Here is a 12,989-nt window from a genome sequence, read left to right as displayed (position 1 = left end):
GTTGGCCTGCAAGTTCTCCCCGGTGACCGGAGGGAATGTTGTTCTTCACGACACGCTGAGCAGTGCCGTGGTCTGCTGGGCAGAGCCCAGTCCTGGGAATCACAGGGCCTGGGTTCTCATCTCCGCTCCCCCACTTGCCTGCTGTGTGACTTTGAGCAAGTGACTTCATTTCTCTGGAACTCCACGATGCCACAAGTATGATAATAATAATAATAATGGTATTTGTTAAGCGCTTACTATGTGCAGAGCACTGTACTAAGCGCTTGGGAAGTACAAGTTGGTAACATATAGAGACGGTCCCTACCCAATAGCGGGCTCACAGTCTAGAAGGGGGAGACAGACAACAAAACAACACATATTAACAAAATAAAATAAATAGAATAGTAAATATGTACAACTTACTGTGTGCAGAGCACTGGACTAAGTGCTTGTGAAGTCCAAGTTGGCAACATATTCATTCATTCATTCATTCATTCAATGGTATTTATTGAGTGCTTGCTGTGTGCAGAGCACTGTACTAAGTGCTTGGGAAGTACAAGTTGGCAACATCTAGAGACGGTCCCTACCCAACAGCAGGCTCACAGTCTAGAAGGGGGAGACAGACAACAAAACAAAACATATTAACAAAATAAAATAAGTAGAATAAATATGTACAAGTTAAATAGAGTAATAAATACGTACAAACATATATACATATACACAGGTTAAGATTGTGAGCCCCACGTGGGGCAACCTGATTGCCTTGTATCCCCCCAGCGCTTAGAACAGTGCTTTGCACATAGTAAGCGCTTAACAGAGAAGCAGCATGGCTCAGTGGAAAGAGCCCGGGCTTTGGAGTCAGAGGTCACGGGTTCAAATCCCAGCTCCGCCAATTGTCAGCTGTGTGACTTTGGGCAAGTCACTTCACTTCTCTGGGCCTCAGTTCCCTCGTCTGTAAAATGGGGATGAAGACTGTTAGCCCCACATGGGACAACCTGATCGCCTTGTATCCCCACCAGCGCTTAGAACAGTGCTTTGCACATAGTAAGCGCTTAACAAATACCATTATTATTATTATTAACAGATACCAGACAAGGGTCTAGGGCAGTATTGGAAGCCAGGCCGTGGGGCTCCAGGACCTGCCTCACTTGGGTGTCAAAACTGACCTTCCATCCATCCATGGTATTTATTGAACACTTGCTGTTTGCTGAGCATCATCAATCGTCATCATCAATCGTATTTATTGAACGCTTACTGTGTGCAGAGCACTGTACTAAGTGCTTGGGAAGTACAAGTTGGCAACATATAGAGACAGTCCCTACCCAACAGTGGGCTCACAGTCTAAAAGGGGGAGACAGAGAACAAAACCAAACATACTAACAAAATAAAATAAATAGAATAGGTATGGACAAGTAAAAGAAATAAATAAATAGATAAATAGAGTAACGAATATGTACAAACATATATACATATACACAGGTGCAATGGGAAAAGGAAGGAGGTAAGATGTGGGGAATGGAGAGGGGGGCGAGGGGGAGAGGAAGGAAGGGGCTCAGTCTGGGAAGGCCTCCTGGAGTAGGTGAGCTCTCAGTAGGGCCTTGAAGGGAGGAAGAGAGCTAGCTTGGCGGATGGGCAGAGGGAGGGCATTCCAGGCCCGGGGGATGACGTGGGCCGGGGGTCGATGGCGGGACAGGCGAGAACGAGGCCTAACGGTGAGGAGATTAGTGGAGGAGGAGCAGAGGGTGCAGAGTGGGCTGGAGAAGGAGAGAAGGGAGGTGAGGTAGGAGGGGGTGAGGGGATGGACAGCCTTGAAGCCCAGGGTGAGGAGTTTCTGCCTGATGCGCAGATTGATTGGTAGCCACTGGAGATTTTTGAGCACCATACTAAGCGCTTGGGAGAGCACAATCCACTGGAGTTGGCAGACAAATCCCTGCCCACAAGGAGCTACCAGTCTCGAGGGGCACAGGAGAAAAGAATCAGGGCATCCAAAAGAGAGGGTGTTTCTGGGGCATCTCAGTTCTCCACCACATTCAGTCTTCTCAGGGTTATTTGCCAAGGTGGGCAACTGTCAATCAGCCCCTCTTAGAGTCCAAGGACCACTGTCAGAGACACACTTGTCTGCCATGCGACCTAGGGCAAGTCACTTAACTTCTCTGTGCCTCAGTTACATCATCTGTAAAATGGGGAGTAAGACTGTGAACCCCATGTGGGACAGGGACTGTGTCCAACCTGATAACTTTGTATGCCCCCCATTCATTCATTCATTGTCGCATTATTGACGGCTTACTGTATGCAGAGCACTGTACTAAGCACTTGGAAAGTACAGTCCACCAATAAAGAGCAACAGCAGTATTTAGAGCAGGGCTTGGCACACAGTAAGCGCTTAACAAATACCATAATTATCATTATTACAGGGTTGAGCCAGCAATGACAATGCACGGTTTTTCTGCCCTTCTGTTATTAAGGTTGGGATTTGTTCCTTGCTGGGTGACGGGAGGAAGAGTCGGAGATGGAGGGAGAGAGTTGGGGTGTTGGGTGATCCCTGCTGGGTCACTGGAGGGAGAGCTTGGGGTGGAGCTTCTCCTCTCCCTCCTCCTCCCCCTCTCCATCCCCCCCACCTTACCTCCTTCCCTTCTCCACAGCACCTGTATATATGTATATATGTTTGTACATGTTTATTATTCTATTTATTTATTTATTTTACTCGTACATATTTATTCTATTTATTTTATTCTGTTAATATGTTTTGTTGTGTTCTCTGTCTCCCCCTTCTAGACTGTGAGCCCACTGTTGGGTAGGGACTGTCTCTATATGTTGCCAACTTGTACTTCCCAAGCACTTAGTACAGTGCTCTGCACACAGTAAGCGTTCAATAAATATGAATGAATGAATGAATGAATGAATGAATGAATGAATGAAAGGGGTCAAATGGTCCATGCTGGGTCCCTGGAGAGGAGAGACAGGAATGCAGAGGGGAAAGTCACGGGTGTTGGGTGGTCCATCCCTAACTGTGAGGGTGGGTACTCTCAGATAGTTCCTCTGAGCACCTTTTTGCCACCCTTTGAGACAGAGTCCTGGGCAGGATGGGCTGTAGGATGGCACTGATGATGTCATATTCTTAGAATAAATAAGTAAAGGGTCTACTGGGGAGTCAACCCTTGTGGATGTTCAGAAGCCTTGTGGCCTAGTGGGAAGAGCCCAGGCCCAGCAGTCATACAAGACTGCTCTGTGACCTTGAGCAAGTCACTTACCTCCTCTGTGCCTCAGTTTCCTCCTCTGTAAAATGGAAATTAAAAACCTGTTCTCCCTCCTACTGTAATCCCCATGTGGGACAGGGGACTATATCTGGCCTGATTATCTTGAATCTGCCCAAACACTTGGTACAGTGCCCGGCACATAGTAAGTGCTTAACAGATATAACTATTATCATTATTATTATGCAGTGTGCCCTTTCACACCCCATCTGACCTTGAAAATGAGGACTACAGAGAGTTACCAGGAATAATTTACTTAGACTGTGAGCCCCGCGTGGGATGGGGACAAGGACTGTATCCAGCCTGATTAACTTGTATCCATTCCAGCTCTAGGAACAGTGCCTGACATACAGTAAGCTCTTAACTAATCCACAAAATTAAAAAAAGTCCATTTTCCCAACTACCTGCAGTGCTGACTGCCTCACCCCCACCTCCCAGCCAAGTCACTGGGAAAACTCCCAGGGAAATTGCCCTTGGGAAGAAAGAGATTCCCTTGAGCAATGGGCTGCCCCTATCTCTAATTCCCCCAGATCAATCAATCAATCAATGATATTTATTGAACACTTACCACGTGCAGAGCACTGAACTAAGGGTTTGGGAGAGTACAGTAAAACAGAGTTGGTAAATAGGGCAGCGCACAAGGAGCTTACAGATTAAATGGGGAGAAAGATGTTAGAGTAAATTACAGCTCAATAGGTACATAAGTCCCTCCCCATCACCCCGACTTGCTCCCTTTGCTCTACCCTTATCCCCCCCACAGCACTTGTGTGTACATGTACACATTTGTAATTCTATTTATTCATATTGATAATGTATATATATATATATATATATATATATATATATATATATATACTGTGAGCCCGTTGTTGGGTAACAATAATAATAATAATAATGGCATTTGTTAAGTGCTTACCATGTGCAAAGCACGGCTCTAAGTGCTGGGGAGGTTACAAAGTGATCATGTTGTCCCATGGGGTTCTCACAGTCTTAATCCCCATTTTACAGATGAGGTAACTGTGGCACAGAGAAGTTAAGTGACTTGCCCAAAGTCAAACAGCTGACAATTGGAGGAGCAGGGATTTGAACCCATGACCTCTGACTCCAAAGCCCATGCTCTTTCCATTGAGCCACTTCCAGGTAGGAATTGTCTATCTGTTGCAGAAATGTACTTTCCAAGCACTTAGACAGTGCTCTGCACACAGTAAGTGCTCAATAAATACAATTGAATGAATTAATAATAATAATGATGGTATTTGTTAAGCACTTACTACATGTGAAGCACTGTTCTAAGCTCTGGGGGGGATACAAGGTGATCAGGTTGTCCCATGTGAAGCTCACAATCCTAACCCCCATTTTACAGATGAGGTAACTGAGGCAAAGAGAAGTTAAGTGACTTGCCCAAGGTCACACAACTGACAAGTGGTAGAGTTGGGATTAGAACCCATGATCTCTGACTCCCAAGCCCGTGCTCTTTCCACTGAGCCACATATTTATTGAGGCTTACTGTGTGCAGAGCACTGTACTAAGCTCTTGGGAGAGCACAATAGAACAACAAATGGACACATTCCCTGCCCACAGCGAGCTCACTGTCTAGAGGAGGAGACAGACATCAATGTAAATAAATGAATAAGAAATAAATAAATTAAGAAATAAGTAAATTACAGATATATACAAATATATACCCCTCTCAGGGTCACATCTGGAGAGTTCCCAGTACTTTACCAGTCACGACTACAATGTAAATAAATGAATAAGAAATAAATAAATTAAGAAATAAATAAATTACAGATATATACGAATATATACCCCTCTCAGGGTCACATCTGGAGAGTTTCCAGTACTTTACCAGTCACGACTACAGGAGAGAGAGTCAAGCAGAGGCAGACCCATTCCATCCTAGCTTGGGCAGTGGCTAGTGAGAGGAAGGACATCTGTTACAAGTCAAAACTCACCTGTACTGGACAGCAGCAGCATGGGAGAGTCTGAGGGCAGAGACTCAGTTATTGTGCGGAAGGAGGCAATAATAATAATAATAATAATAATAGCATTTATTAAGCACTTACTATGTGAAAGGCACTATTCTAAGCGCTAGGGAGGTTACAAGGTGATCAGGTTGTCCCACGGGGGGGCTCACAGTCTTCATCCCCATTTTACAGTTGGGGCAATGGTAAACCACCTCCATATTTTTACCAAGAAAGCTCTATAATAATAATGTTGGTATTTGTTAAGTGCTTACTATATGCCAAGCACTGTTCTAAGAGCTGGACGCAGGGATACAAGGTAATCAAGGTTGTCCCACCTGGGGCTCACAGTCTTCATCCCCATTTTCCAGATGAGGGAACTGAGGCCCAGAGAAGTTAAGTGACTTGCCCAAAGTCACACAGCTGACAAGTGGCAGAGCCAGGATTAGAACCCACAACCTCTGACTCCCAAACCCGGGCTCTTTCCACTGAGCCACGCTGCTTCGCTATGGATCCACTACCAGAACGATTGCAGATGGAAGTGGGACATTCTGGGAGAGCTGTGTCTATGGTGTCGCTATGGGTTGGACGCGACTCAACAGCATAAGACAACAACAAACAGCGCTGGGGTAGAGAAAAGTTAATCAGGTTGGACACAGTTCCTGTCCCACATGGGGCTCACACACTGAATCCCCATTTTTACAGCTGCGGGAATTGAACCCCAGAGAAGGAAATGACTTGCCCAAGGTCACACAGCAGGCATGTGGGGGAGCGGGAATTAGAACCTGGGTCCTTTAGAGAAGCAGCATGGCTCAATGTAAAGAGCACGGGCTTTGGAGTCAGAGGTCATGGGTTCAAATCCCGGCTCCACCAACTGTCAGCTGTGTGACTTTGGGCAAGTCACTTAACTTCTCTGGGCCTCAGTTACCTCATCTGTAAAATGGGGATTAAGACTGTGAGCCCCCTTGGGACAATCTGTTCACCTTGGAACCTCCCCAGTGCTTAGAACAGTGCTTTGCACATAGTAAGCGCTTAATAAATGCCATTATTATTATTATTTTGACTCCCAGGTCTGAGGCAGCAGAAGAGGCTTTTTGTGACTGTGAGCCAGCGGGAGATTCCCAGTCAACAGGGTGGCAGACACCTCTAGACGCCGCCAAGCTCTTCTTGGAAACTGAGGAAAGCCATGCCGGGTGACCTCATCCAGAGGCACGGCCCCTTCCCCAGGGGTGGGAATTGCCTTCCCTGGGGTCCACCTCTGCTCGTTTGCCATGTCCAGCCGGAAAGCCGTTAACTTCCGAGGGAGGGGGGATCCCTCCTGCTGCCATTTTCTGCAGGCCACCTCCCAAGTGCCCCCGTGTATCAGGAATGGGAAATTTCCCCCTCTCCTAATCGTAGCAGAGGAAGCATTGAACCCTCCCAGGTGCTTAATACAGTGCTCTGCCCACCAAAAGTGCTTAGTAAATACCACTGATTGATCTAGGGACTGGAATCAGCTGGTGGAAGGGCAGAGCTGAGGAGCCATTAGAATCCGTCAGACCGTCGTCCCTGGCAAAGTTTCCCTTCAGCCAGGCCTCATGGCATATCCCACCCAGGAGTCCGTCTCCAACAGCGGCACCAGGAAGCCTGGAAGGACTGAGCGTTTGATTGCCTTCCCGGATGTTCACCCTTATATGCTTAACTATTCCCTCCAAGAATTCGGCTCCAGGCCCATAATCTTGAGAAGAAAAACACAGCTCCTGGAGCCGCCTCATCTATTGAAAGAGTAGTGCTGAGAGCCAAGTGGATGGCGCACTTAGGGAATAAATGCACGCCAACCTGATTTCGGCCTCTGTTTAGATTGGGAGGGTGGAGGCTGAGGTGTGAGCAGACTGGATCCAGAAATCCCTCTCCCTTCTGCGTCCCCCTTGCCCTTGAATTCTCACCTTTTATTCATCCCATCCTCAGTCCCACGGCACTTATGTCCATATGCTTAATTTATTTTAATGTTTAATGGGGCTCACAGTCTTAATCCCTATTTTACAGATGAGGTAACTGAGTCCCAGAGAATAATAATAGCAATTATAATAATCATGGCATTTGATAAATAAATAATAAATAATGATGGCATTTATTAAGTGCTTACTATGTGCAAAGCACTGGGGAGGTTACAGGGTGATCAGTTTGTCCCACGGAGGGCTCACAGTCTTAATAATCCCCATTTTACAGATGAGGGATCTGAGGTCCAGAGAAGTGAAGTGACTTGCCCAAAGTCACACAGCTGACAAGTGGCGGAGTCGGAATTTGAACCCATGACCTCTGACTCCGAAGCCCGGGCTCTTTTCCACTGAACCATGCTGCTTCTCTCAGCCATGCTGCTTCTCTCTATTTATTATGCTTCTCTATTTATTACTCTATTTATTTATTTATTTTACTTGTACATATCTATTCTATTTATTTTATTTTGTTAGTGTGTTTGGTTTTGTTCTCTGTCTCCCCCTTTCAGACTGTGAGCCCACTGTTGGGTAGGGACTGTCTCTATATGTTGCCAACTTGTACTTCCCAAGCACTTAGTACAGTGTTCTGCACACAGTAAGTGCTCAATAAATACAATTGATTGATTGACTGATTCTCTCAAGCACTAAGCACTAAACGCTTACTATATGTCAGGCACTGTACTAAGCGCTGGGGTGGTTACAAGCAAATTGGGTTGGACACAGTCCCCGTCCCACGTGGGGCTCACAGTCTCAATCCCCATTTTACAGACTAGGGAACTGAGGCACAGGGAAGTGAAGTGACTTGCCCAAGGTCACAGAGCAGACAAGCGGCAGAGCCGGGATTAGAACCCATGACCTTCTGCCCCCAGGCCCGTGATCACGCAGTAGACAAGGGACACTGTGAGCCCACTGTTGGGCAGGGACTGTCTCTATATGTTGCCAACCTGTACGTCCCAAGCACTTAGTACAGTGCTCTGCACACAGTAAGCGCTCAATAAATATGATTGATTGATTGATTGACAGAGCCAGGACTAGAACCTAGGTCCTTCTGACTCCAAAGCCCGTGCTCTATCCACTAGGCTATGCTACTTCTCCCTGTTGTGCAGTGCTCTGCGCAGAGTAAATACTCAATAAATACCACTGATTGATTGAGTGATTGGTTGAGGGCCAAGACTTTCCTGAAGGAGTCGGTCGAAACCGGGCCACGAGAGGAATGCATCTGTGAGGGGAAGGCCGCTTAGCCCCACTGTGACTGAAGGGGCCGGGCGGACAGCTAGCTCTCTTCCTCCCTTCAAGGCCCTACTGAGAGCTCACCTCCTCCAGGAGGCCTTCCCAGACTGAGCCCCTTCCTTCCTCTCCCCCTCGTCCCCCTCTCCACCCACCCATCGTACCCTTCCCCACAGCACCTGTATATATGTATATATGTTTGTACATATTTGTTACTCTATTTATTTATTTATTTATTTTACTTGTACATATCTATTCTATTTATTTTATTTTGTTACTATGCTTGGTTTTGTTCTCTGTCTCCCCCTTTTAGACTGTGAGCCCACTGTTGGGTACAGACTGTCTCTACATGTTGCCAACTTGTACTTCCCAAGCGCTTAGTGCAGTGCTCTGCACACAGTAAGCACTCAATAAATACGATTGATGACAGTGGAGTGAGCCAGGCAGGGATTTAGTCGCAGGCGAGAAAGGATAAACATCAGAAGCTGTGGCCTCTCAGTAGAGGCGTCGTGCCCTCCAAACGGCCTCCACTGAGCTGAGAGGAAGGGGAAGGGCAGGGAGGGGAGAGCCGGAGAGGAAAGGGGAAGGGTGGGCTCGGAGAGGTGCCCACTACGCTTTGGCTACCCTTGGAGGGGGCACAGGGAAGTTTGTGTCGCCATCCTAGTGCCTCATGAGTCGGGGGCCCCCCGTCACCCAGGGCCAGGGGGAAGAGCGCCCGGCCAGAGCCTATCTCCGCGCTTCAGTCTAGTCCAGGCGACTTCCTGTCAGCGTCCACCATTATGTATCGGCAGGAAATTACACTTTTATGAGTGATTTACTTCTAAATAAACACCCCTACACAAACAATATGTTATTGAATTTGGTGGTTAGCTTTTTAAGGATTTCAGTGAAAGATTGTAACAGCTGCCTAGGCTGATAACTGCCCCGGGCTAAGGATGTTGATGGAGTTATTAGCCAATTGTTCCACAGACTCAAACAGCATCTTTTCAATTTTCGTTCTTTCTTCCTTTTTCCTTCTTTTTTTTTAAATGGTATTTGTCAAGCACTTTCTGTTGGCCCAGCACTGTACTAAGCCTTGGGATAAATGTAAGCTGATCAGGTTGGATGCAGTCCTTGTCCCACATGGGGCCTCACAGTCTTAATTGCCATTTTACAGTCTTCTAGACTGTGAGCCCACTGTTGGGTAGGGACCGTCTCTATATGTTGCCAACTTGTACTTCCCAAGCACTTAGTACAGTGCTCTGCACACAGTAAGCACTCAATAAATACGATCGAATGAATGAATGAATACAGATGAGGTAACTGAGGCACAGAGAAGTTAAATCACTCGCCCAAGGTAACACAGCAAACAAATGGTGAAGTCCTTCGGACTCCCAGCCCCATGCTTTAACCACTAGGCCCTGCTGTTTCCCTTTCGCCAGGACCAGAATCATCATCATTATTATTATTATTATTATATTTGTTTGCTTATTACTGTATATCAAGCACTGTTCTAAGCTCTGGGGTAGACACAAGTTAATCAGGTCAGACGCAGTCTCTGTCCCACATGTGACTCACAGTCTAAGAGGTAGTGGGATTCAGTCCCCATTTTACAGATGAGAAAATGGGAGCACAGAGAAGTTAAGTGACTTGCCCAAAGTCACACAGTAGGTAAATGGTGGAGGCAGGATTAGAACTCAAGTCCTTTGCCTGCCAGACCCAATCTTTTTCTATTAATAATAATAATAATAATGGCATTTATTAAGCGCTTACTACTTGCAAAGCACTGTTCTAAGCACTGAGGAGGTTACAAGGTGAGCAGGTTGTCCCACGGGGGGCTCACAGTCTTAACCCCCATTTTACACATGAGGGAACTGAGGCACAGAGAAGTTAAATGACCTGCCCAAAGTCACACAGCTGACAAGTGGCGGAGCCAGGATTTGAACCCATGACCTCTGACTCCAAAGCCCATGCTCTTTGCACTGAGCCATGCTGCTTCTCTGGGCCACGCTGCTCCTCAGAATCCCTCACCAGCCCTCCTGGAGGTTCACCTGCTAGGCCTGAGAGCCTCCAATTCATTCATTCATTCAATCATATTTATTGAGCGCTTACTGTGTGCAGAGCACTGTACTAAGCGCTCAGGAAGTACAAGTTGGCAACATATAGAGACGGTCCCTACCCAGCAGCGGGCTCACAGTCTAGAATCTGCCCCAGAATCTGCAAACCTGCTCCCAAAGCTCCGGCCTGAAAGTCAGAAGACCTATGTTCTAACCCTGGCTCCACCACTTACCTGCTGTGTGACCTTGGGCAAGCCACTTCACTTTTCTGGGCCTCAGTCCCCTCATCTGCAAAGTGGGGATTTAATACCTGTCCTCCCTTCTTCTTAGACTGTGAACCACATGTGGGACCTGAATACCTAGTTACTATCCCAGTGCTAAGTATAGTACTGCGCAAATGATAAATGCCTAACAAATATTATTATTATTTTTATTATTAATTTGTACCTCCCACCAGCTGCGTCTGCCAGAGCCAGGGCTTGAGGGTCTTGTCCCAACTGGCAGGATGGAGCACGGGACTCCTCTGGATGAAAGAAGCCTCCAGAGGAGCTGCTCTTTGGCAGCGTTAGAAAAAATTAAATCACCACTGGCAGCAGCTGCCGACGTGATTTTTAGGAGCCCCAGTTCTGAGCATTCCTCCGCCCCCTCTTTTTCTCCTGCTCCCCACCTCCCCACCCACCCTTGGAATTTGGATTTTCTTGAGCCTGTGCTCGGAGGAGGCCCGACTGGTTGGGACCGGGCCCGCCTGGTACCTTCGGTGCCCTCCGCGGGCTTCTGGGAGCCATCCGTTGGCACCTCGCATGTCTCAAGAGGCAGAACGGTGTGTACATCTATTGTCTGGGCTCTTACATCTCGGTTTCGTTCTACGCCTCTGTCATTTGTCACAGTCGGCGTCCGGCCCAGCCTGTATCAAGCACCTACTGTTGGGTGAGACGGGACAGACACAGATGCACAACCAAATGGTTCAAGCAGAAGGGTGCAGCGTGGCTCAGTAGAAAGAGCCCGGGCTTTGGAGTCAGAGGTCATGGGTTCAAATCCCGGCTCTGCCTATTGTCAGCTGTGCGACTTTGGGCAAGTCACTTAACTTCTCTGTGCCTCAGTTACCTCATCTGTAAAATGGAGATTAAGACTGTGAGCTCCCCGTGGGACAACCTGATCACCTTGGAACCTACCCAGTGCTTAGAACAGTGCTTTGCACATAGTAAGCGCTTAATAAATGCCATCATTATTATTATTAAGGGTGAGCGGGGGGCAGACCTCAGGGCTAAACGTCGCCTTCCCCTTGGACATCGTCTTCGCCACTTGGCTAACTTTCCTGGGTGCATAGGGCTGAGTTTGGCGGGGGGTCTCCCAGCAGCAGGAAAACGATACCTTTAGATTCTCTTATTCAAAACCTTCCTGAATTTCAGGATTTTTGGGGGTCTGGGGCCATGGAGGGGTTGGAGGAGAGCTATTTAATAATAATAATAATAATTAGGGTATTTGTTAAGTACTTACTATGTGCCAAGCACTGTTCTAAGCACTGGGGAGGATACAAGGTGATCAGGTTGTCCCAGGTAAGGCTCACGGTCTTAATCCTCATTTTAAAGATGAGGTAACTGAGGCACAGAGAAGTTAAGTGGCCGCCCAAGGTCACAAAGCAGAAAGGTAGCAAGTATTTAGTCTCCCCCAACTCCTTGCCCTTGGCCACTTGGGTGACTGTCCTTTGCCAGCCGGGGGACTGTCAGGATTAGGGGCCCAGGGTCAGAGTCACACCACCCTTGATCTTGCTAGGGATCTGTTGCCATTTCCTTCTCCTCCCAGGAGAGTGGTGGGAGGGAGTGGAAGCTGGGAGGAAAGGTTCTCCCCGCTTGCCCCTCCCTGCAGACCAGAACCTCCAATCAACCAGAGGAAGGGACATTGAGGGCTGGGGGGGCGGGGGGAAGGACCCCGCCAGATCCTCGACCGGTCGAGGAAGCCGGGCTCAGAGGAGCCTGACTCTTCCCGCCTCACGCCCCGCTGTACAGTCAGAGCTGGAGCCGTGCCCCGCTGGCACAACTTCAAAACGCGTTGAATTCCAGGCGTTTTCCCCAGCAGCAAGACAGAAATTTCAAGTGGGTCAGCTGGGGGTAAATAGGTCACCTATTTGGTAACCCAAACCAGCCCCCAGAATTTTGGGGGACAACCTAGGGCTGGGAAGAGTCACACACACACCTCCCCAACACACACACACACCTTGGATCCTGGGAGTAAATCAGGCGAGGACTGTGGAAGGCAGGATAGAATTCCTGGAACTGCAACTCTTCAGGACCGACCCAGGTTAATCGGAACACGCAGTCACTGGGGAGCATAATAGCTCCTTCTGGGCCTCGGTTTCCCCTTCCTCTTCTGTGTCTCCATTGGTCTCCTGGCTTTTCCTTCAAAGAACTAGTCCCAGGCTCCATTTCTGAGGTTCCAAAAAAAAAAGGGGGTTGGTTGGCTTTTCTCATTATTCCAACAATCTGGGGGTGTTTTGCAAAATATTCAACGCAAACCTATAATTAAGTCACTCTGACAGGATCCAATTAAATCTCT

The sequence above is a fragment of the Tachyglossus aculeatus genome, chromosome 23 (genome assembly GCF_015852505.1).
Source record: "Tachyglossus aculeatus isolate mTacAcu1 chromosome 23, mTacAcu1.pri, whole genome shotgun sequence".
NCBI classification, from domain to species: domain Eukaryota; kingdom Metazoa; phylum Chordata; class Mammalia; order Monotremata; family Tachyglossidae; genus Tachyglossus; species Tachyglossus aculeatus.
Note: the sequence above shows the minus strand (reverse complement) of the source record.